Source organism: Phoenix dactylifera, unplaced genomic scaffold (genome assembly GCF_009389715.1).
Source record: "Phoenix dactylifera cultivar Barhee BC4 unplaced genomic scaffold, palm_55x_up_171113_PBpolish2nd_filt_p 000167F, whole genome shotgun sequence".
Taxonomy (NCBI): Eukaryota; Viridiplantae; Streptophyta; class Magnoliopsida; order Arecales; family Arecaceae; genus Phoenix; species Phoenix dactylifera.
In genome coordinates, this window is record NW_024067708.1 from 221,273 (window position 1) to 244,576 (window position 23,304).

Here is a 23,304-nt window from a genome sequence, read left to right on the forward strand (position 1 = left end):
TGGATAACAAATGTTATAATACTGAATCATCTTCAAGTACTTGTCCACAAAATGATTATCTATTGCTTTGGCTAAAGGCCGGCAAAACTAAAACGTTATTCTTAAAGACTCGTTTGATTCATAGATAGAACTATTATTCAATAAAATATTTTTTATGAGAAGTTGGTGCTTGGGTATATAATATCTGAAAAAATATTTTTTTTATATTTGGTTGATCATAAAAAAGTATCTAGCTTATGTTTGTTTTGAGCGTCTTCTTTCCTAAAAAAAGGTATATAAAATACATGTTATATTTTTAATAAAGAGAAAGACCTCACTCCAGTCTATTTAAAGGCTTAAGGATATTTTTGAAAAAAAAATTAATCTATTTCCCACCTAGCAAAAATTTGATTTTTTTAAAAATTCTAACTAAATATGAAATATTTTTCTATTTTTTTGTTGATCATATTTTTTTTTCTCTCCTTAAGCAACAAAAGATGCTATTATTAATTATCTTCCAATTATCATGCACCAATTGAGAACCATAATTATGTATCATATAAAGAATCCATCACTCCACCAGTCTTTCTAATATTCTTGACAGCGAAGGGGGACAAAATGATAATTACAACATATTAATGAGTAATTATGGTAAAAAAAAAGCCATCATAAAGTATGGTACTTTATTATAGAGGGAGACTCGGTCACAATAATAAAATGAATCCAAGAGAGCCCAAGCGAGATGGAGCGGACCACCCCTGATTCGGGATATATGGGCTATGGGTATGATGGAAAAGCCTTTCAAGCCAGACATGTGTTTATGAAGGTCAATGGAGCCGCGAATTGGGATACGCTGTGGACTAGGGAGAAGGAGTTGCCTAAGGCACTCTATAAAATTTTGTTCTCTAATTTTATTGGGTGTGTTGGTACCGATGACTGGCAGCTTAAGTAAAAAAAAAAAGAAAAAGAAAAAAGATGGAGAGAGAGAGAGGGAAAGCAAAACTCCATAGTGAGTGAGTGAGTGAGTGAGTGAGTGAGTGAGAGAGAGAGAGAGAGAGAGAGAGAGAGAGAGAGAGGAGGGCGGGAGCACAGTAATCGGATGATGCGATGGGTGTTCATGAGCTGGATATATGCAACGGTCGACTTCTTTCCTTGGAAAACTTTTTCTCGTCGATCGGACAAAAGAAAGGCCCCCTAATTACCAGATGATTGCAAGAAGAAATTCCAGCGTTTAGTGGATGGTGGCGGGATTCAAAGCCAGATAATTACACTTCAAGAAAAAAAAAATGCTCGTTTTTTATTTTTATTTTTTGAATCAATTATCGTTTCTAATGTGCGTCTCAAATTTTTACATCTATGTAACACAAAACATCACAGATATATTACCTATGCAAACATAGAAATAAAATTTTTGACAGAAAATTTAATCTTAATGGATATTTTACGATGGCTTTCTTTTTATTTTTATTTTTAAAAGAATATTTCAATCTTAATGGACATCTCAACTTTTATCATTGAAGGTTTTAAGCAACAAACTGTTATAATATTTTAATAGCCATTACAAAGGTTTCGGGCCTCCTCTATTATATTCTAGATGTAATAGCAAAAAGAAAGATATAACCCATTACAATAGATTATTTAGTCTTAAATGGTCCATTGTAATAGAAATTATGACCATTGTCTGCATTTATTGTTTATCTAGATAAAATATTTTTTTCAAAAATCAGATTTTTATTTCTTCTTTTTTTTTCTCTAAAAAGTGTTTATATCACTTTAAAAACTCTGAAATGAGAAGTAATTCGAAAAATAATATGATATTCCATTATTATATTTTATAATATTGCACTAACAACCATCGTCTTAGTACTAAAAGATTTGAAATTATACATTGTGGGCTCGTTTGGTTCACGGAAAAAGAAGGGGGAAAGTGTGGTCAACGGAAAAGTAATGAAATGCCTCTTGTTTAGTTGGAGTTTTCAAAGGAGAGAGACGGGGAAGTTGTATTCCCATGGGAATATTATTCCCACATTTCATGTAAAAGTCTTTCCCATGAGAAACATGAAAAGTTAATTTCCCATGAGGCGGGAATCACTCCATTTTTACTTTTTCTCAAAAAAGCCCTTTAGCATTAAAGAAGCATTAAAGAGGCATTCATTACCTATTTTTATTAAGGGCATAATAGAAATTATATATAACTTTCCCAGAAAAGTGGATGGCCAACCAAACATAAGCACTTAGAAAATTTGTCACTTGCCCATGGTCAACCAAACATGCCAAAAGTACTTTCCTAGGCATCCTCTTTCTAGGAATTTGTTTCCCATGAATCATATTCCTAAGAGAGAAAATGCTTCCCGCGAACCAAACGAGCCCTGTAGGACAATCAATGACTATTCCAATAGTTATAACCATCAAATGATAGTTTTGTAAGTCATTTGCTATAACAAAATAATATTACTATTGAAACCATGTTACCAATATCTATGGTATGAGTTACCTATTGATATAATGTGTAGAAATATGATCTTTATTATCTTAGTCAATATAAATTGATTTCTAAATTATTGTTTACCTCTTAAATAGATTTCTAGCCTCGGTCTTGGCTATCTACCAAGATGAACGATACCTTAGTTGATAAAGACTTAGACATCTTGGATGCATAATACACCAAGTATGTACTATTGCGAGGGGGTATAGATTAATGTGCGCAAAATCCACCTCCATATTCACTTAAGGCAAGTGCTCTGTCTAGATATGCATATGGTTGACAAAGTTAGGTCAACCTTGCGTCTCAGATATCAATTTCATCATCTAAACTGGTAATAGTAACATGCTTTCCCAAAAATATAATGCCTGGATGTTTTTCTTGGTCCCTTTATCTTTCCATGTTCTCTCTTTGGCATTTCAACTTAGCCTCCACTCTGGAGCTGCTTAATTTCCCTCGTTGGTTGAATACCTTCATCTAATGGTACACACAACATTTGTGCAATCCTTAGCTAACTTGTTAATAGTTGCTGCCTAAAGATGGATTAGGAACCAATTAGTTTACTCTTAGGAAAGACTTAGAATTATTCTAAGCATTTCAAAAGGGGAATGTAAAATAATATTACAGTATCATTGCAATTATATCATACTTATTTTGTAATTTGATAGGATTTAGCAATAAGAGTGGGAAGGAGAGAGCAATGCTGAGTGGAAGAGAGAATAAGAAAGACTAGGGAGTTGGAGCATTTGGGGCAAGCTAAAGGGCATTAGCTGCTGTGGGACCTCACAAAATGTCCTGTTTCCAATTAGATCACCCTTGAAACATGGCTTTGTCTTAAGAAGAAGAGATCATGAGAGGGTTGGATGCATCTAGAGATACTGGTGGGTATTCAGAATGAGCCAAAGAGCAAGATATACATGCACGCGTGGAAGTGATCTCCTTTGTTTGCATGTGTTATAAATCCAGCACACTTCTTCTAAAATCGAACTTCAGGGTGGGAGAGTAGGGCCAAGTAGAGTCAAGTAGTAGTCTGCCAAAGTTCCACTTATTATATATTAAAAGGTAACCATTTAACACAAGCAATGCATGTGGAATTTAGATTTCTGTTAGTAGTTTTTTTTAAAATTTTTAGAATTCTAATAAATTTCGACGTTTATTTTCTTCCAACCCTCTCAAAATTATAGTAGTCAAATGATCTTTCTTTCGAGCTCTCTTAACTACTCATTTGAACTTTATCATTTTCTCACATATCTTCATGTGCGACTATTGAACCAATACTGACAGATGCTCCAAAGTTCTCATTAAATATAATAGTAGATGATTGAGCTTGAGTCGAGTTTTGTCTTTTGAATCTAGCATAATTGAGCATTTTACCAGGTTGGACGGAGCTCCTAGTAGTCTTTGCAATTATAAGGTGTTCAAGCTGGGCATGTTCATAAGCAGAGCTTTAGAAAATTAAGTTTGGTGGCTTATTTCCTAGTCAAACCAAGCTTAAACAAACCTATTACTGAGTTGAGCTTGTATTGTTCGCAAACAACTGGGTTCATTTGAAAGCACAGAGGAAGAGGGTAAGAAATGTGAAAGAAAAAAAAATCATGACTCTTACACATCACGAGGTTTCGATGGGTCTAGTATATGAGCAAATGGTTTCAGGGTGCCAAATAGTTTCAGTTGCTAAAGTTATTGGACGTTGGTTAGTGATGACCTGCATTTGAGTCTTGCCCTCAAACCAATTTCAGTCCGGCATTCTCTCAAACTAATTCTCGAGGAAAAAGATATAGGTTGCCACCTTGTGGAAATTGCAACCCTTTTGTCAAGGGAGATTAAGCACCCCCACATTCTCAGGTTAGGAGCATGTGATCTAACATGCTTACCTCCATATATTCTAGCTCACATTTGGAATGCATTCACTTGGGATGGCAACCTAAACCCTTGTTAAGGAAGATTAAGGGGGTGTAATAGCAAATTAATAGAAAAACAAAGAGATGTTATTGAAATAAGTGGATTGTACATAAATTTACTTAATTATCAATTTTGCAGAAAAGGTTAGATTTGATTTTGTGCAAAATAAAATATATATCACGGATCGTTGGACAATAGTCTAAATATATGTATCAGATATCCTTAGTCTAAGTATGAGTGGGCGGTAGTCTAAGCAAATGAGTATAAGATATTCTAAATATATATCAAACATTAGTGAATATGTATCGAGTACCAATAAATGTGTATTTCTTGAACTTGGACCTAAGGACAATTATCTATTTACCTAAAGAGGGACAAACCTCTGCAACAAGAATATAATCTGGTCATGCTGAGCCCTCAAAGATTGCATCTTCTCCAGTCTATAAACGTCTGCAGTGTTACTTCTATGTCTAGCATTCCGGGTATATCTCCTCATTGCAGATAATTGAGTGGGAATAACTCTAATGCCATAACCTCTCACTCGACCATAATGCTCCCATCACATCAATTCGGTAAACATCTGTGCTTCGACGTAACTGGTCTCGTTGGATGATAATGAGTCTCCGACATGCTCTGCAATAAGATATATAGCCCTCTCCTATATTTAAAAAAAAAGTCACGTATTAATGTTTGAAAATATAAAATTATAAATAGTTATATAAATTGATTATCAATGCATATGACTATCTCTCTCGACTACTTTCAAATAAAGCTGTCATCTCAGTAGGTATGAGTCATCCTGTCAAACTCTACCTCACCAGGCTTCCTTCCATGCTTTTCCATCTATAACACAAAGTATATGTTATATGATACATCATCCATGATGCGTAATATATAATATAAGATATACGATTCATGATACATATTATATGATACATGATATATGACACATAGTTCAATTTGAAGATTAAAATTTTAATTTGAATTAAATAAGTCAAAGAGTTTTAATGTGACTCATAAGTACTATGATACATGATACATAGTTTCATTAAGAAGCATTAGTGTTTCAATATAAAAGAAGATTGAATGTGCTAAAGAGTTTCAAAGAGACATACGAATTCATCTCTACGCTTTATATAACTCTTGGAGCTTGATGTGTGAGAAACCGACTAAGATGCTCGTGCAGCTCTATCAATATCGAAATAAATCTGCCAAATAAAGTAAACAATATAATATATCTTGTTTATATTTGCAATTTATATTAATAATATTGAGAGTGAATACATAATCAGTCCTTTTTCAAAGGTCAGTAGTGAACAAGCACTCTCCACTGATGAGGGTATACATCAAGAGAAAAATTATGAGTAATCTCCTTCTTTGTCATACTCTCTCCCTTATAGTCCATCATCAACTTCTCCTTAAATTCTTTCCATTTGCGATTAAGAAACTTTAGCACTCAGTCATGGCTTTCTAGAGGAAGCACAAACTTATTCTACACCAAAGTGAAGAATATTATAAATGTTAAATCAAATTAAATAATTATGATAGTTAGCAAATTAACATACAATATCAAATTTAATTCTTTATCTGTACAACTCGTAGAAACTCAATCTTATACGAAGGAAGCATATTATTTCACTTAGTATAGTTGAGCGGACACAATTGATGTTGCCACAATCTGATCCTAGAAAACTTGCTAATATGCTTTCGACCCTCTTGATGGGTTGCCCTATTTGGTTGCATTTGATGATGATCCTCTCACCCTCACGAAGCTGCCATACAGCTCTTGCTCGAGTGGGTCCCCATTTCGTCCTCACTCTCTCCTATCAATCTACAAAAAACACATAAAAATAAAAAAAATATTTTCAAAACTATTAAATATGCATTAAATAAAATGAAGTCAAATGTAATAAAATATTTAAATTATAATAGAAATAAAAATATGATATTTTAATTAAATTATCCTAGATCTAAAGTCATCCATAATAACCTCCTCTCTTAGATAATTAACAAGAGGCTCGTGCTAGGACTAGGGCTCGTGCTGCTGCTGCTGTATATCAAATTATTGAGGCTTGTGGGGCTGCAGAGACTGATCAGAAGATAATCCAGCTTGACTATACTGAAACTCCACATCTTTGAATCATTTCTCTTGGCACATGATACTAGCTAGTATGCATAAATGAAAATCAATATCAGTTAAATAAAAAACAATACTAAATGAATTGTTGATAAGAAATAATATTTATTAAATGAACATGATAAAAAAAAAGACAATATTTCATACAATGTATACATTATAAATATTTTTTACCAATAAGAATCAAGTATTATTATTCTCTCTTTCAATATCCATCCTAACCAAACTTGTTGTAGAATTTAGTTCATTAGTTGGTACAACATTATAAGGTATATACTGAGTATAAATCTCATCATCCTCTTGTTCCAACCCTTTTTTCATATCAACAAGTCCTTAGGTTTAGTTTTAATGATAACAACCCATTTCTTATCTTTTGAGTCTTGCACAAAAACTACTTGTCAAACTTGAGATGAAAAAATGAATGGATAATCCTTCAATAACACACCAATATGTATCAACCTTTAAAAATTTACAAGTTGAACCTATATATGTCTTGCTTCATACCTCTAGGTGAGTTTATATTTACCCAATCACGTCAAAATAATATTACCGTAAACTTTCTATAATAATCCAACTCATAAATATCTATATGGGCACCATAATAAGTTTTTTTGTCTGCTTCCACCATAACTCCACCATTTTGGGTTTTTCTAAATTTCTTACACTCTTTGCTATAAAATTTAAAACCATTGATATTGAAACCATTATAACAGTTGACAATATTATTCGGATCTCGGGCAATAGCTATTAATTTATCAAAATATTTTTTCTCCATCATCTTTGCTACCTAAAAAACATGATACAACTGATGATTAATTATTTGATGTTAATATCCACCAAATTTTTTAAGAAAATCTAATATATATTATATGTCTAACCTGTTTGAAAAGTCATTCAGAAAATAACTGAACCTTCTCCAGAACTCTTCCACCGGATGAGCACTTGTAAACCTCTACAATCTCTACAATGTCACAATTTCTTTGAGGTTGATTGAAAACGATCTCTACACTTTCAAGATATCTTAAACAAAATAACAAATATTCCTCAACAATATATCCTTCAGCAATCGAGCTCTCGGGATGGGCTTGATGCACATACATAATCCTTTAAGCATACAAGATACCTTACAAAATTAATTTTTTTTTGAATATCAATATTGGTAAGATATTACCGAAGCTAAAGATTTCTAAATTATGACTATAGAGTTTAGCACTATCACCTCTCAATGGGATACATTCATTTGTAGTATACCGGTCCATCAAGTTTAGCTTTCAAAGTTAAGAGTGAACTAGTAGATGAACCATAATAGTGAAAAACTCAGGAGAAAAGATTTTTTTCATAACACAAAGTGTAGTACAATATTAGACTCTAATTGATCAAACTCTTGACGATCAAGAACTTTGAAACGAAATGCCTTAAAAATGACAACAATTGAGAAACAATTACAACAACTTATTTCGGCATTGATAATCTTAAAGCCAGTGGAAGATATCTTACATCAAAATGTGACCATCATGACTTTTAAGATTTGAAAGTTTCCGTTCTTTGAGATTCACACATCGTAAAATATTCAATGCATACCTTCATATTTTCAAAAATATTAGAAAAAGTTCTCTCTCGAGTAGATATTGGGTAACATGCAGGAGAATAATAAATTTTATCATTAGCAAGCTCTTTCGAATGAATCTCTTGTCTTATGCCCATGTCTTTCAAATCAAGATGCAAGTTATCTTTGGTCTTTCCATCAAGATTTAACAATGTTCCAATCAAATTATCACAAGCATTTTTCTATATATGCATCGCATCAAAATTATGTCGAAGAAGATTGTACTCTCAATAAGGTAAATCAAAGAAAATGCTTTTTTTTCATAACTGCTTAACAGCTCTATGTATAGATGTTACCATTGTGTTATCATCATATCCATGTCCATATGCGTTGTCATCATTCTCAAAAAAGTTGTCAGCATCCTCAAACACCCCTATATCGAGATTGCTAGTACTAAGCTTCTCTATTAACCCTTCATTCATTGAACTCCCAACATCCTCCCTTCCTCTTTTCTTTGAATATTTGGAGACCTTACCCTAATTTAAATTGATGCCATGCATTTGTCTAAGTACTTCATTTTCAGTAGTTGGTGGAATGAGGGTAGGTCGCAACTCTATAGTCAATCATTTCATTAATCATAGTGATGAATTCTATCCCTTTTTTAATCTCAAAGCTTCTGAAGCTTGACGGGAGACCTTGAACTCCAGCTAGTTGATGCTAACAGTTTTAATATTGAATAATGTTTCTTGTCATTGCCTAGTCCTCGTAAGAGGTGTCTCCGTTACTTGTCCAGTCACTGGAAGTAAGAAACAAGTTCCTCTTAACCCAAACATTATAATGAATTATCTTGGGATAATGACCGAACAAAACTTACATACAAAAGTTTCTTCATATCCAATTGGTCAGAGCACTTTGTTACAGACAAATGCACACTTCCGGCCCCAAAATGTTGCCTATTATATTCTTATTAAAAGAAGTAGTTTTTTTTTTTTTTAATCTTAACCATAAAGCATTACCTGTTGTTTGAGGTTACCATTATGGATCAAACTATGATCTACAAAGGATTCATGTTTTAATACATCCTGAAATCAGTTCTTACTCTAATCCAAAAGCAAGATCGAATGAAAATTCTAAAGTTTCACTGATGGTTCTAAAGAACAAGACTACTGACCCATGAATTTAGTAGGAAATGCAAACATCTACTAGAAATAGCGCAATTACTCCCATGCCCTGCTAACATGTTTTTTCCAGTTGAATTTGGATCTAAAAGAAATCCACTTGAATTGTCTCTAATTACAATTTTTTACGAATCAATAGAAAGATGAAACCCTAATTAATTGGAGCATCGACAACATCATTAGAGAAAGTTCTCTCTCAATTCCAATTCCCAGCACTCCAATTGTAATTAGACGAACATGCGTACATTGCATTCATTGCACAAGAAAACAAACAAAGAAAGAAAGATGGGAAACAACGGAAATAATGAGCACCGAGGATCCGCCAATGGCTTTCGGCAGCAGGCATTGGGAGGGAGGGGATTCTCGGAGGTGGCGGCAGGTCGGGGTCGGGCGGCCAGCTGCGAGGGACTTGAAGATCGTGGGAGGGAGTCAAGGAGAATGTCGGAGGTAGGGGGTGATAATATGCAACGAAGCGAAGTTGGAGGAGGAGAAAACTGGTGAAGGAGGAGGAGGCCAGTAGAGAGGTGGAGGAGGAGAAGGAAACGGTAAAGAGGCATCCCAGGAGGAGGAGTTCGGTGGTGGGGGTGAGAGGAAAAGGGCTGGATCGGGTTAGGAATTTGGAAAATATGTGGAACCCAACGACACTTGTTAGCGTCGTCTTGTTATTGGCTTCCGACGGCGCTTTCAAGCGTCATAATATAACAATGCATAACAAAAAAATTTAGAAAAATTCCGATCTACCTTGCCGATGCTTTAAAGCGTCGTCATATTCTGATGCTAATAAGCTGCGCCGAAAAAATTTGGCGTAGTAGACAAGTTAACAATGCTTTTTTCTAGAATCCACAAATTTGCGTTGGGATTGACACTTCTTCCTATGCTTGTTGTGGAGCATACTTGAGGATGATAGTGGTATTTTGATGATTAACACAACCATTAAGGAAATATCTAATTAAATACTACAGGTTAATTTGATACATCATTGCTGAGTTCGACACTCTCGGTATATTAAAAGAATAAGATCAAGATGTATTTTAATAATTAATAATGAGATAAAATTTGCGATAGAAAAGAGATAGTGAATTCTAAATTATAATTCGGCAAAGTTTCAAGTGAAACGTACTCTTAAGGGAACAATAGTAATTTTCATTGTTAAGAGTATGTAGCAATATCATGACATACATTCAAAATTGCTTGAAGTATATTTCATTAATTATACGGATAAATCTAACCTTAAGTTGCAGCAAAGTGTGGAATGAGTCGACCCCAAGGTTGATAGAGTCGACCCCGGCACATCATGGAACCATCAGGCACGTCTGTCTTCAAACGCTTGACGTACGCTGGACACCCCCAAACCCTAAAGTGAGAGAGCATCGGCTTACGTCCAGTCCACATCTCATGTGGTATTTTATTTACAGACTTACTTGAAACCTTATTTAGAATGTAGCAGGCTGACTCAAGAGTATATCTCCAAAAAGATATGGGCAGATCAGCAAACCCCATCATGGATCGAACCATGTCTAACAGAGTTCGATTTCTCCTTTCTGATGCACCGTTATACTATAGTGTACCAGGAGGAGTCCATTGAGAAAGAATCCCATTTTCTCCTAGATATGTCAAAAACTCACTGGTGAGGTATTCACCTCCTCGATCTGATCGAAGAGTTTTAATACTCTTTCCAGTTTGTTTTTCTTCTTCATTACGATATAATTTGAACATTTCAAATGATTCAGATTTATGTCTCATTAAATAGACATAACCATACCTAGAAAGGTCGTCTGTAAACGTAATGAAATATGAATACCCACCTCTAGCATCTGTGCTCATTGGTCCACATACATCAGAATGTACAAGGATCAATAAATCACTGGCTCGTTCACCTTTTCCGGTAAAAAGTGATTTGGTCATTTTACCAAGAAGACATGATTCATAGGTTGTCAATGATTCACAATCATTAATATTGAGGATTCCCTCTTTACTTAACCTGTTCATCCTGTTCTTGTTAATATGACCTAGCCTATGATGCCAAAGGTAGACATCTGTGACATTATCTATTCTAGGATGCTTACTTGACGTGTACATTACATTAATAGGTTGTGATAACAACTAGATGCCATTGCTCAATCGTCTATTCATTACAGTAACACCATTCATAATGATATCACAAGAACATTTCTTTATTAAAATTTCATAACCGTTCATGGCCAAAAGGTCTACGGAAATTATATTCAATAAGAACGTAGGACAATAGTGACAATCACTCAAGACAACTACATGAGAATTGAAAACAAGTTTGACATTTTCTAAAGCTAGAACTGGAATAGATCTTCCATCTCCAATATTCAGGAATCTCTCGTTGTTTTCAAATCTCTCATTGACCTAGAGTCCTTGCAACGAATTGCATATATTAAACGGACTTCCAGTATCTAATACCCAGGTCGAATTATCACATATAGAGAAATTATAAGGTGTTATCATATAAATACCTTGATCAGCAACTGATTGCCCTTTTCTCTTGCTTGGCCTGTTCGGGTCAAGTGAGGTAAGGTACTGAGGACAATTCCTCTTCCAATGCCCCTGCTTCTTACAATAGAAGCATTCTGCCAGATTGTGGTCAGCCTTAATCTTTTTGGTCTAACTTGGCTTAGCACGTTGCACCTTTTTCTTTTGATTCTTATTTTTCTTCTTTCCTTTCTTAAAGATACCACGACCTCTGGACGAACCTCCCACTAAATTCACCGACCCTTTTAGGAGTTGGTGATCCTTCTCAAAAGTTTGTAGTAAACCTAACAATTGGTGATAATTTACTACCAGTTTCGTCATACGAAAGTTGGTGAGAAATGGGCAGTACGAACCAGGAAGAGAATTCAGTATAGCATCCTTCCCCAATTGATCATGTAGGGGAGATCCGAAAGTGCCTAGGCGCTCGATTAACTCAATCATGTACAATACATGATCGGTCACCGAAGCCCCATCCTTCATACGTGCGCTGAAAATAGCACAACTAGTCTTGTGCCTTTCAACATCATCAGGAATACCGAAAGATTCATTCAACACTTGAATGATGTCTTCCGGCTGCGCATTCTCAAAATGCCTACTAAACTCATCATTCATTGCAGCGAGCATAATGCAACGGACAGTGATATGATCACTGAGCCACTTCTGATAAGTGTCTCTGACTGTACCCCGTGCATTAGCAGCGGACTGCTCAGGTGCCGGATCTGTTATCACATAAAGGATCCATTCATGCTCTAGCACAATTTTCAGTTTCCTATACCAATTATTGAAGTTGGGACCTGTCAACTTGTCATTATCCAATAATGAGCGAAGTGACAAATTAGTGGCCATTTCTGTATAAAAGAAAATTTGGTATTAGTATATGAATTGACTAAACACATTAGACTTGGACTTTATCTAAAGGTACTCCCACTATTTTATACAAATTGGTAGCCTCTACCTCCAATTCGAAAAATTACTCCTAATTCTTTAGTGGGTACTAGAACCCAATAGATCGCATATAGGCCCGAGTGTGGCTCGGCTAACCCATATGCACCTATTGGTAGGTTCTAAACTAGTTGCTTCACTAAGCAACTTCTAGTGATAATTTTGCCCTAGGTTCTTCGGCAGGTGTGTGGCGCCTCCACCGAATACCCTAGTCAGGTCCAACCATTAAATGATAGGGTTAAGTCTAATCAACTAATAGACGACCAAGCCCGAGTGTGGCTCGGCTCACCTGACCGCCTATTGAAGGTACACTTAATTCATCATATATTGAATGACAATTCCAATGCTTGATAAGTACCAGGCGTGTCGCGCCTCCAATAATTATCAAAACATTGGACCCATTATCACCCAACTTAATGGGAGGCTATGACCTAGTTATCCCCATAACCATTTCATTTTAAGGACCTAATAATTTTAGAGGATTTCTTAATTAGGATAGATAAGAAACCGTAGTATCTGTCCGGTTGACGTGGTACTCTACCCGATCGCCTTAATGGTGCATCTAATATGGGTTCTGGATCTGATCTAATCAAATCTGACTCAATTGGTTTAGTGGATGGTGTCGAGTCTTCTACATGTTGAACTTTCCTAAGCTCAACATTAGAGCTTTTAGTTCCTTCACTAAGGAATTCTTTCTCTAAGAAAACAGCTTTATTGCTTACGAACACCTTTTGTTCTTCAGCAAAGTAGAAGTAATGTCCTTTAGTTTCTTTAGGATAACCAACAAAGAAACATCTGTCAGACTTGGGTTCAAATTTGTCTGTTTTTAAACGTTTGACATATGCCGGACACCCCCAAACCCTAAGGTGAGAGAGCATTGGCTTACGTCCAGTCCACATCTCATGTGGTGTTTTATTTACAGACTTACTTGGAACCTTATTTAGAATGTAGCAGGCTGACTCAAGTGCATATCCCTAAAAGGATATGGGCAGACTCGCAAACCCCATCATGGATCGAACCATGTCTAACAGAGTTCGATTTCTTCTTTCTGATACACCGTTATACTGTGGTGTACCAGGAAGAGTCCATTGGGAGAGAATCCCATTTTCTCCTAGATATGTCCAAAACTCACTGGTGAGGTATTCACCTCCTCGATCTGATCGAAGAGTTTTAATACTCTTTCCAGTTTGTTTTTCTACTTCATTACGATATAATTTGAACATTTCAAATGATTCAGATTTATGTCTCATTAAATAGACATAACCATACCTAGAAAGGTCATCTGTAAACGTAATGAAATATGAATACCCACCTTAGCATTTGTGCTCATTGGCCCACATACATCAGAATGTACAAGGGTCAATAAGTCACTGGCTCGTTCATCTTTTTCGGTAAAAGGTGATTTGGTCATTTTACCAAGAAGGCATGATTCACAGGTTGTCAATGATTCATAATCATTAACATCGAGGATTCCCTCTTTACTTAACATGTTCATCCTGTTCTTGTTAATATGTCCTAGCCTATGATGCCAAAGGTAGACATCCGTGACATTATCTATTCCAGGGCGCTTATTGGACTTGTACATTACATGAACAGGCTGTGACAAAATGTAAATGCCATTACTCAGAGTTCCATTCATTACAGTAGCACCATTCCAAATGATATTGCAATAATCCTTTTTTAATGATATTTCTTAACCATTTTTGGCCAAAAGGCCTACAGAAATGACATTCAATAAAAAACTTGGACAATAGTGACAATCACTAAGGACATTTACATGAGAGCTAAATTCAAGTTTAAGAATTTCTAAAGCTAGAACTGGAACTGATCTTCCATCTCCAACATTCAGGAACCTCTCGCTGTTTTCAAATCTCTCATTGACCTGAAGTCCTTGCAACGAATTGCATATATTAAACGGACTTCCAGTATCTAATACCCAGGTCGAATTATCCCATATAGAGAAATTACAAGGTGTTATCATATAAATACCTTGATCAGCAACTGATTGCCCTTTTCTCTTGCTTGGCCTGTTCGGGTCAAGTGAGGTAAGGTACTGAGGACAATTCCTCTTCCAATGCCCCTGCTTCTTATAATAGAAGCATTCTGCCAGATTGTGGTCAGCCTTAATCTTTTTGGTCTAACTTGGCTCCAACCATTAAATGATAGAGTTAAGTCTAATCAACTAATAGACGACCAAGCCCGAGTGTGGCCCGGCTCACCTGACCGCCTATTGAAGGTACACTTAACTCATCATATATTGAATGACAATTTTAATGCTTGATAAGTACCAGGCGTGTCGCGCCTCCAATAATTATCAAAACATTGGACCCATTATCACCCAACTTAATGGGAGGCTATGACCTAGTTATCCCCATAACCATTTCATTTTAAGAACCTAATAATTTTAGAGAATTTCTTAATTAGGATAGATAAGAAGATCCGGTTAGTCTAATTTCTCCCACTGACTTCACCAAATCAGATTAGACTCAAACCGGTTAAGAAGGCACCTAAATCAGTCAAACTGATTTTTCTTATAGGCATGGGCTAACTCGAATCATTAAGTGATCCAATCAAAATGTGATTGACCATGTCGGCCAGGTAAGTGAGATCGGTGGAAGGGATATGCCATTAACTCGACAAAGATGAATCAGTGCGAGTAGCTCCCAATTAAAAACCACCGGTCAAAACCGCCAAACTTACCTTAGACACCGACTGGTTAATCAATTTTGATTTGATTACTCAAATGACTCGGGCTACACCTTTGAGCCTAAATCAAGTTCCATCTTGGTCTAATCAAAAACATGAACTTGATCCATCTACAACTATTGTAAATTGATCTAGAATTTTCTTGACCTAATCTAGTTACTACTTAATTAGATTTGATCAATTAATTCTATTTGTCCATGTATGATTCTAACCTTAGGTCTAACCCAATCCTAGGAACTTAATTCAAGCTAACCCATATGCCCAAAGAATTATGCAATGTCAATTAATTGAGTTACAATTCTATTTCATAACACTTAATTCTCAATTAAGTTTAGACTTATGAAAGTTTTGTTCATTGCATATTTCTTTTTAATTACATATTAATTACAATCTTTCAGTTCTTAAAACATATTTTCAGATCTGAGTTTTTGTAATTAATCACATGTAATCAGATTTAATTCATGTTTAAGTTATTATATTTAATGTTCATGCATCACATATACATAACAACATGAATTAATACAAACAACATACATCTTATGTATTTGTTTTTTTTCACTTTTATTTTCAGATCTGATTTGTTTATTAAAATCAGAGATCATATAAATCATAAACTTTATTTAGATCTAATCTAAATAATATTATAATTTCAGATTTATTCATGTTACTAATCCTAATACAAACATGCATCATATGCATCCAAAATTTCAGATCTACTTAATCATGCATAATCAGCAATTAAATCAATCATAAAAAATAATTTAGATCTAATCTAAATATGTAAATGATTTCAGATTTAATTACAAGAATTAAAACATAAAAGTTTAAACATGAACCTGGCTCTGATACCACTGTAATTGGGAGTCTCCACTCCTACATGGGTTCGATCCTATTTAAAATAGGGTGACATCCATGTATACCTATCAGAGCACGCATCTCTATACGCCTCCGGACGAAGAGCCACGCTTCGTCACATGATCACGCGTGAGAGTTTCCGGAGATCGGTCACAACTCTTGGACCTTTGCTCTGATACCACTGAAAGTGAATCCTAGGTTCTTCGGTGTTAAGCATGCTGATTTTTTTTTTTTTTAAACCATGGCTGAACCTAATCGGGTTGCCTACGTACCCCTTCATAAGGGGGATCAAGCCATACGTAGTTCTTTTTAAGTTTTAAAACGCAGCGGAAAAATCGAATCAAACAATTAAATTCATACATGCTTACAAGATCAAATCTAGAAATCAGCGCCTTAAGAACACATAGGGTTATGCCGGAATCGTTTAAACAATTATGCCAAAACTTTCATACATGATTAACTATCAGATCTGAAACTTAAGAACTCTATTCCGATTAATCTCCGAATATCCATCGAATGGATTCTGGAGATAACTCCGTGAGGAGCCCCAAAGGAGGGTAAAACCTCGGGGAATCAGACCTAGACCCTGACTCCAAAATAAAATATTGATGTGGGATTAATACCTTTTATGATGGAAGAAACTTATGGATCTGATCCTTGACTTCGTAGCCACTCACACGAATGGCCTCTATGAGAAGTACACGCACTACAAAAGAAATGATATCTCCCGGCGGTTTTTTTCGTCTCTACCGACGCTTTTAAGCGTCGGCAAATTTCCAGCCCACGCACCTCAAAGCGTGGGTCAGACGTCGGGCAGGTGGGCGTGGGTCCGGTTTTTGCCGACGCTAAGAGAAAGCGTCGGCAAAAACAGGAATTTGCCGACGCTAAAGAAAGCGTCGGCAAAAACGGCTTTCCCGACGCTTTAAAGCGTCGATAAAGCCCAATCCAGTTTTGCGTTTTCGCCGACGCTTTAAAGCGTCGGCAAAAACGGCTTTCCCGACGCTTTAAAGCGTCGATAAAGCCCAATCCAGTTAGCGTTTTCGCCGACGCTTTAAAGCGTCGAGATTGCTATTTTTTTTAAAAAAAAAAATACGAATGTAAATTTGTTGCTTTTGGCAAAATAAAGCTCATGAGTATAGCAACCTAACATAATAAACAGTTGCCGACGCTTCTGATATATGCTCCTTAGGATCATGCCTCTTCAGCAGTTGCCGAGCAGTGCCTAGTTCTTGTTTTCAATTAATGTCCTAAATTACTTTGGGAAATGCTAATGACTGAACTACCAGTTGTATTTAGGTCAGGAAGGTTATATCTTCTAATGACAGTGCCTGTTCCAAGTCCTAGCAGTTAATATAACATGGTATGGCCTCATGGCTTGTATTTTCCCAACTGATAAAAATAAGAAAGAAAAAAATTCTAATATCTAGATAAAATTGTGATTGATCCATCAAGTATACCTGCAACCAAGTACTCAGCACAAATTTTGCACTGAGAAAGAAGAAAATTCTAATATCTAGATAAAATTAGAATTGATCCATCAAGTATACCTGCAACCAAGTACTCAGCACAAATTTTGCACTGAGCTTAATCTGTACCTGAGCTGGGGAAGTAAGCTGTAAGGATGATATAATCATACTAGTTCAATTGATAACAGAGGTCCTCAAAAATCATAAAAAGTTTGGAGCCTTCTGTGTACCCTTCTGAAATGGGCTGAACTGCTAGGCATCATCAGCATCCTGAAGATTTCTATGAAATTTTCTGCACACAAAAAGTCCCCCGGGCTCACAAATGCTGGCTTGGCAATTTATAGGAATTCCTATATCCCTGTAAATTGCACTAATTCCTGCACACACGGCAGGGCTTTTCAGAACACCCTTAGCATTACTCATCATGGAACATAGCAGAACATCTCATATAAGAGAAGCTGTACCAAGAGAATAAGAGGAAAGCTTGCAGGTTCATTCAGGGGTAAGGGTAGTTACCTCCTTCAAGGAGAACTGGTCAAGAAAAGAGAGTCACCCAGGTTATAAAACTACAAGCCAAAAGCCATTACAGATACCCATACCCCCCTTTAACAGAAACAAGACCGGTGGTTCTATATACACCCCCCCTATTGCTAAGGACACCCCCCAAAAACCAAAAAAAAAATACCCAAACTAACCTTTAGTGTAATTACCATATTGCCCTTGAAATTTTCTCTGTACACCCCCCCTTCCTCCTCCTCCGTTTCGTTTTGAAAAGAAAAAAAAAAACACCCCTCAAACCCCCCTTAAACCCCTCGATCCATTTACATCGTTTAGGCGATCTTTGAAGGAGATTTAAGCCCCATTCGAAGCATGGACAAGCAACTAGTGATTTGGGACGAAGAATCGGCCGCAAAGGTACGTGTTCCACCTTGTTTCGAAATTTTTTTTTTTTTCACGGTTCGTGCTCCGTTCGGCACTGGATCGCCGAACAAAAGGCTTTTGTTCGGCTGAACAGTGCCGAACAGAAGCCTTCTGTTCGGCAACCCTCAACCGAACAGAAGCCTTCTGTTCGGCTGCACAGTGCCGATACGGGACATGTCGGGACGTGCCGTGCCGAGATGTGCCGATACGGGACATGTCGGGACGTGCCGTGCCGAGATGTGCCGATACGGGATGTGCCGTGCCGAGATGTGCCGATACGGAATGTGCCGTGCCGAGATGTGCCGATACGGGACATGTCGGTACGTGCCGTGCCGAGATGTGCCGATACGGGACATGTCGGGACGTGCCGTGCCGTGCCGGTACGGGATGTGCTGAGACGGATAACTATTTGGATATTTCTGCCATTGTTACATATTTTCTATCATTTGATATTATTTGCAGGTTTTTCGTACTAGAGCCCAGTCACATACGCCCATTATCTATATTGATGCTATTCCTTCTGCCTTGAGACCATACATCCAGCATATCAAGGATGTAAAAGCTGATGGGAATTGCGGATTTAGGGCAATAGCTGACTTACTGGGATTTGGAGAAGATGACTGGGTGCGTGTTAGGAAGGATTTATTGCAAGAGTTGCAATGTCATTCGGACCACTATCGCACATTATATGGTGTGGAAGGGACGATTGCTGAGATCACTCATGCATTATCCTATTATGATGATTGTCCACCATATGACAGATGGATGACTTTGCCGGACATGGGTCATCTTATAGCATCCTGCTATAATGTTGTCCTATACCATCTCTCGTTGCAACAATGTCTGACCTTCCTACCTCTCCGTTCTGTGCCAGTACCTCTTCTATCCCACAAAGATATCGCTATCGGATTCGTAAATGGAAATCATTTTGTTGAGGTACTACGTTCACAACACTTGCGAATATTTAATTTTGCTTATTTAATTTTGCTTATTTATAATTTTGTAGCTATTAATATTTTCTTATTTCTAATTTTGAAGGTGTTCTTGTTGCCGGGACATCCCGTTCCGCCAGTAGCGACCAACTGGCGAAAATATCATCTTCCTTGTGCTACCGGATGGGAAAATTCATATGAAGCCCGGATTCAACAGTTCAAAGAGAGCATCTCACCTAATGTTATAATTAGCGAGACAGTAGAGTTAGATTGATTGTTTATATATGTACAATTTTTGAAAGTTGTAAATTTTTTTGGGCTCTTAGAGTCATGTACTGTGAAACTCCATCATCAATATAAATCAAAAAATATCTGTCTTCGCATTGTTAGATTGATTGTTATGTGCACTGTTATATTTGTGTAAAATAGAACGGGCCAGGCTTTACAAAGATTACACGTAAATGTACCAAAAATATATATTTTTCATTAATATCAACAGTTTCAAATTACACCAAAAAAAAAAAGTCGAAGCTACATAATCAAAATAAAGGCTCCATCATCAATCCCTATGACGCCGTCGTCGACGCGTGTACTGCTGTACGTCCGAATGAGAGGGTGCTGGATCTGAATGAGAGGGTGCTGTACTCGGGCCAGGCTCATCACCCAGAAGTAACTGATGCATCTGACAAATAGCATGAAATAGGTGCCCGGCACCTAGTGACGTAGCCTCTGAGGGACCCATCCGTACAATGTCGGTACTGATACCGAGTGCATCTGCAATACGCCGCCGGTGCATGTCAGCATCATCATGACCTCCCCTAGCTCTAGAATGAGTACTCGAGCGCAGATGAGGAGGCTGAACTGCAACGTGCGTGATACAGAGATACCACTCCATGTATCCCGGTACGCTGTCTGATGGCCGGGTAACTGGGTGGCTCCTGCTCGCCTGGCTCAGCATGTGGTCCTCCCACCGCTCCCAAAGCTGATCCATATAGGAGTAATGTATCCGGTACGAGCCTGCTGTGGAACCTCTGTTGGCTCGCGTAGGGGCTAGTGGCGCTCGAGGGATGGTCTGAATACGACCAAACTGTCTAAGAACCCTTTCTGGATGATAGGGTTCTACGATATCAAGGCACTTGATGGAGCCACTAAAAAATGCGATATCAACATATGGGCGATCTCCCCGAAGCCGATGATGGGGATCCCAAATAACCTGCAAAACAAAAGGTCCATTTCAGTTTTATACTATATCGCATATTAAAAGTACTGACAAACACAAGCAAATGGTAATATGATACGTACCTCATCGATGCTCAAAAGGTCCAATGACTCACGTAGAACCACTAAATGGTCCATCGTGGTACGGGATGGAGTACTGGGCATCCAGCGGTGCACGCGGGGACTGGAATCAGTATACTCAAGCGACGGGTGAGGACTGAGTGCTGGAAAATGCTCATAAATCCATGCCTGCAGAAGCGTCATATAACCACTGATCTGTCTCACTGATGACCTCGACGCAATCCCCAACTGCCGATACAAATATGCTAAGGCAGCTGTACCCCAGGCATATGTGCTCACCCTATCCAGATCCCGCAGTAAACACAGATACGCTATAGGCACCCTGGTCCCACTCTTATCAGCAAAGAGTGTGCAGCCTAACAAAAATAACAAATAGGCTCGTGCTGCACACTCTATCCTCTGCTGGCTGTCTCTATCAGATACAGAGTGAAACTGAGTCCTCAGCCACTCCATCCTCACAGACTGACCGCGCGATGACAGTACCTCCTGACGCGCGTCTCCAGCTGACACCCCCAACAACTCCACAAGTAGCTCCTCAGCATCCCGATCACTCATCCTCTCAGGAGAAACTGCTACTGAGGCACCTGCGACAGGAATCCCTAAAATGGCGGATACATCATCCAACGTGATAGTGATCTCGCCAAATGGTATATGGAAGGTGTTCGTCTCGGGCTGCCATCTCTCTACGAAGCCCGAAATCAGAATCTTATCGGTGAATCGATAAGAGCACTGTACTAACTCTATGAGGCCCGACTGCCTCAATAGTGCTTTGAACCTGGTATTTGGTTGGTTTGAAGACCACCACTTCCATTCACCAACCTTGGCAGTATGGTTCATGCACTTTAGTGGAGCCCGTTCCTGTAATATAAATGTATAATTACTACTACTTTATAAAACATCAATAAACAAAATATAATGCTATAACAAATAAACAATACCTGTTGCCTCCAGATGGAAGCTGCTATATGCGTCCTGAAATTGATCAGGACGGACTCATCCTCTGGACCTCCTGGACATGGTCCAACGGACTCATCGTCTTCGCCCCTAGCGGGCATATCATCATGCTCTGACTCAGGAGAGGGCGATGGCATATGAGCAGGCTCGGGAGAAGCAATCCTAGCACGACGTCTCCTAGCTGACGCCGTAGGTCTAACTCTGGAGGGACCGAGATCCATGTCTGAAAATATAGAAATTCAATGTTAGGCTATATCAAAGAAAATAATTCAATTGCATACATAAATGATAAATGATAAAACAAGCCAAAAAAGAAACAAGTTACTTCTTGGAATCTACATGATTGGGTTTTGTGATAAATAATTCAATGTTACTTCAATTGCATACATAAATGATAATTCAAAAGTATACGACTCGTAAACTCAAGACATAACTCAATAATAGACTTTACCTAAAACTATGCCGCAGTTCTTAGTTTTTGTTTTTAGTTTTTGTTCGTTAACTAATGTTGTGGTTTTATTATTTGATAGAGCATTTGATATGAGATAATCATTCCAAGATCAAGAATGACATCGATGAAGGTAACAAGATCATCATATTTGGATGCACCATGTTAATGCTATATGATAATGATTCTAAATTATCCCTACTTCTCAAATTACTATCTAATCTAGTAATGAAAAACTTGTCCTTGATGTTGGGTATCCAATTCACCCTAAGGACGTGATCTAGGCTAAAATTTGGGAATAAAAATAATCCTTAGTCTAGCAACAGAAAAAAAAAAAAAAAAATTTGGATTCGGCCCCATGGGGACCAAGATACATTGGTTCGGCCCCATGGGGCCGAACCAATGTATTTTGGTCGGCCCCATGGGGCCGACCCAATTGTAGCGGGTCGGCCCCATGGAGCCGACCCAATTGCAGCGGGTCGGCCCCATGGAGCCGACCCAATTGCAGCGGGTCGGCCCCATGGGGCCGAACCGAAGGCACTGGTTCAAAGAACCAGTGCCGAACGATTTGGGGAGGCGGGGGGGGGGGGGAGCTACCTCGAGGTGGTCGTGGAGGCGCCGGCGAGGTGCTCGTTGCTCGGGAGATGGCCGGGGAGGTGGTTCCGGGAGAAGCCGGCGAGGTGGTCGGAGATCGGGAGAATGCCGGCGACGAGCGGGAGAAGGGGGAACGGGGGGGTTTTGGGCGTTGGCGAGGTGCTTTGGGCGGAACAGTTCAAAGGGAGACGGAGGGGGTTTGGCCGCCGGCGAGGTGCTTGAGGCGAGGTTCTTTGGGCGGAAGGGAGAAGCCGGCAGGTGTTTTGGAGGGGAAGAGCGGGGTGGGGGGGGGTTTGGGGGGTGTAGAGAGCAATTTAGGTGAGGGGGTGGGGAGGGCGGGGGGTAATTTAGGAATTTTTAATTTTTTAGGGGTGTCCTTAGCAAATGGGGGGGTGTAGAGAGTATTTAATTTTTTTTTAATTTTTGGGGGGTGTCCTGAGCAATAGGGGGGGTGTATATAGAAC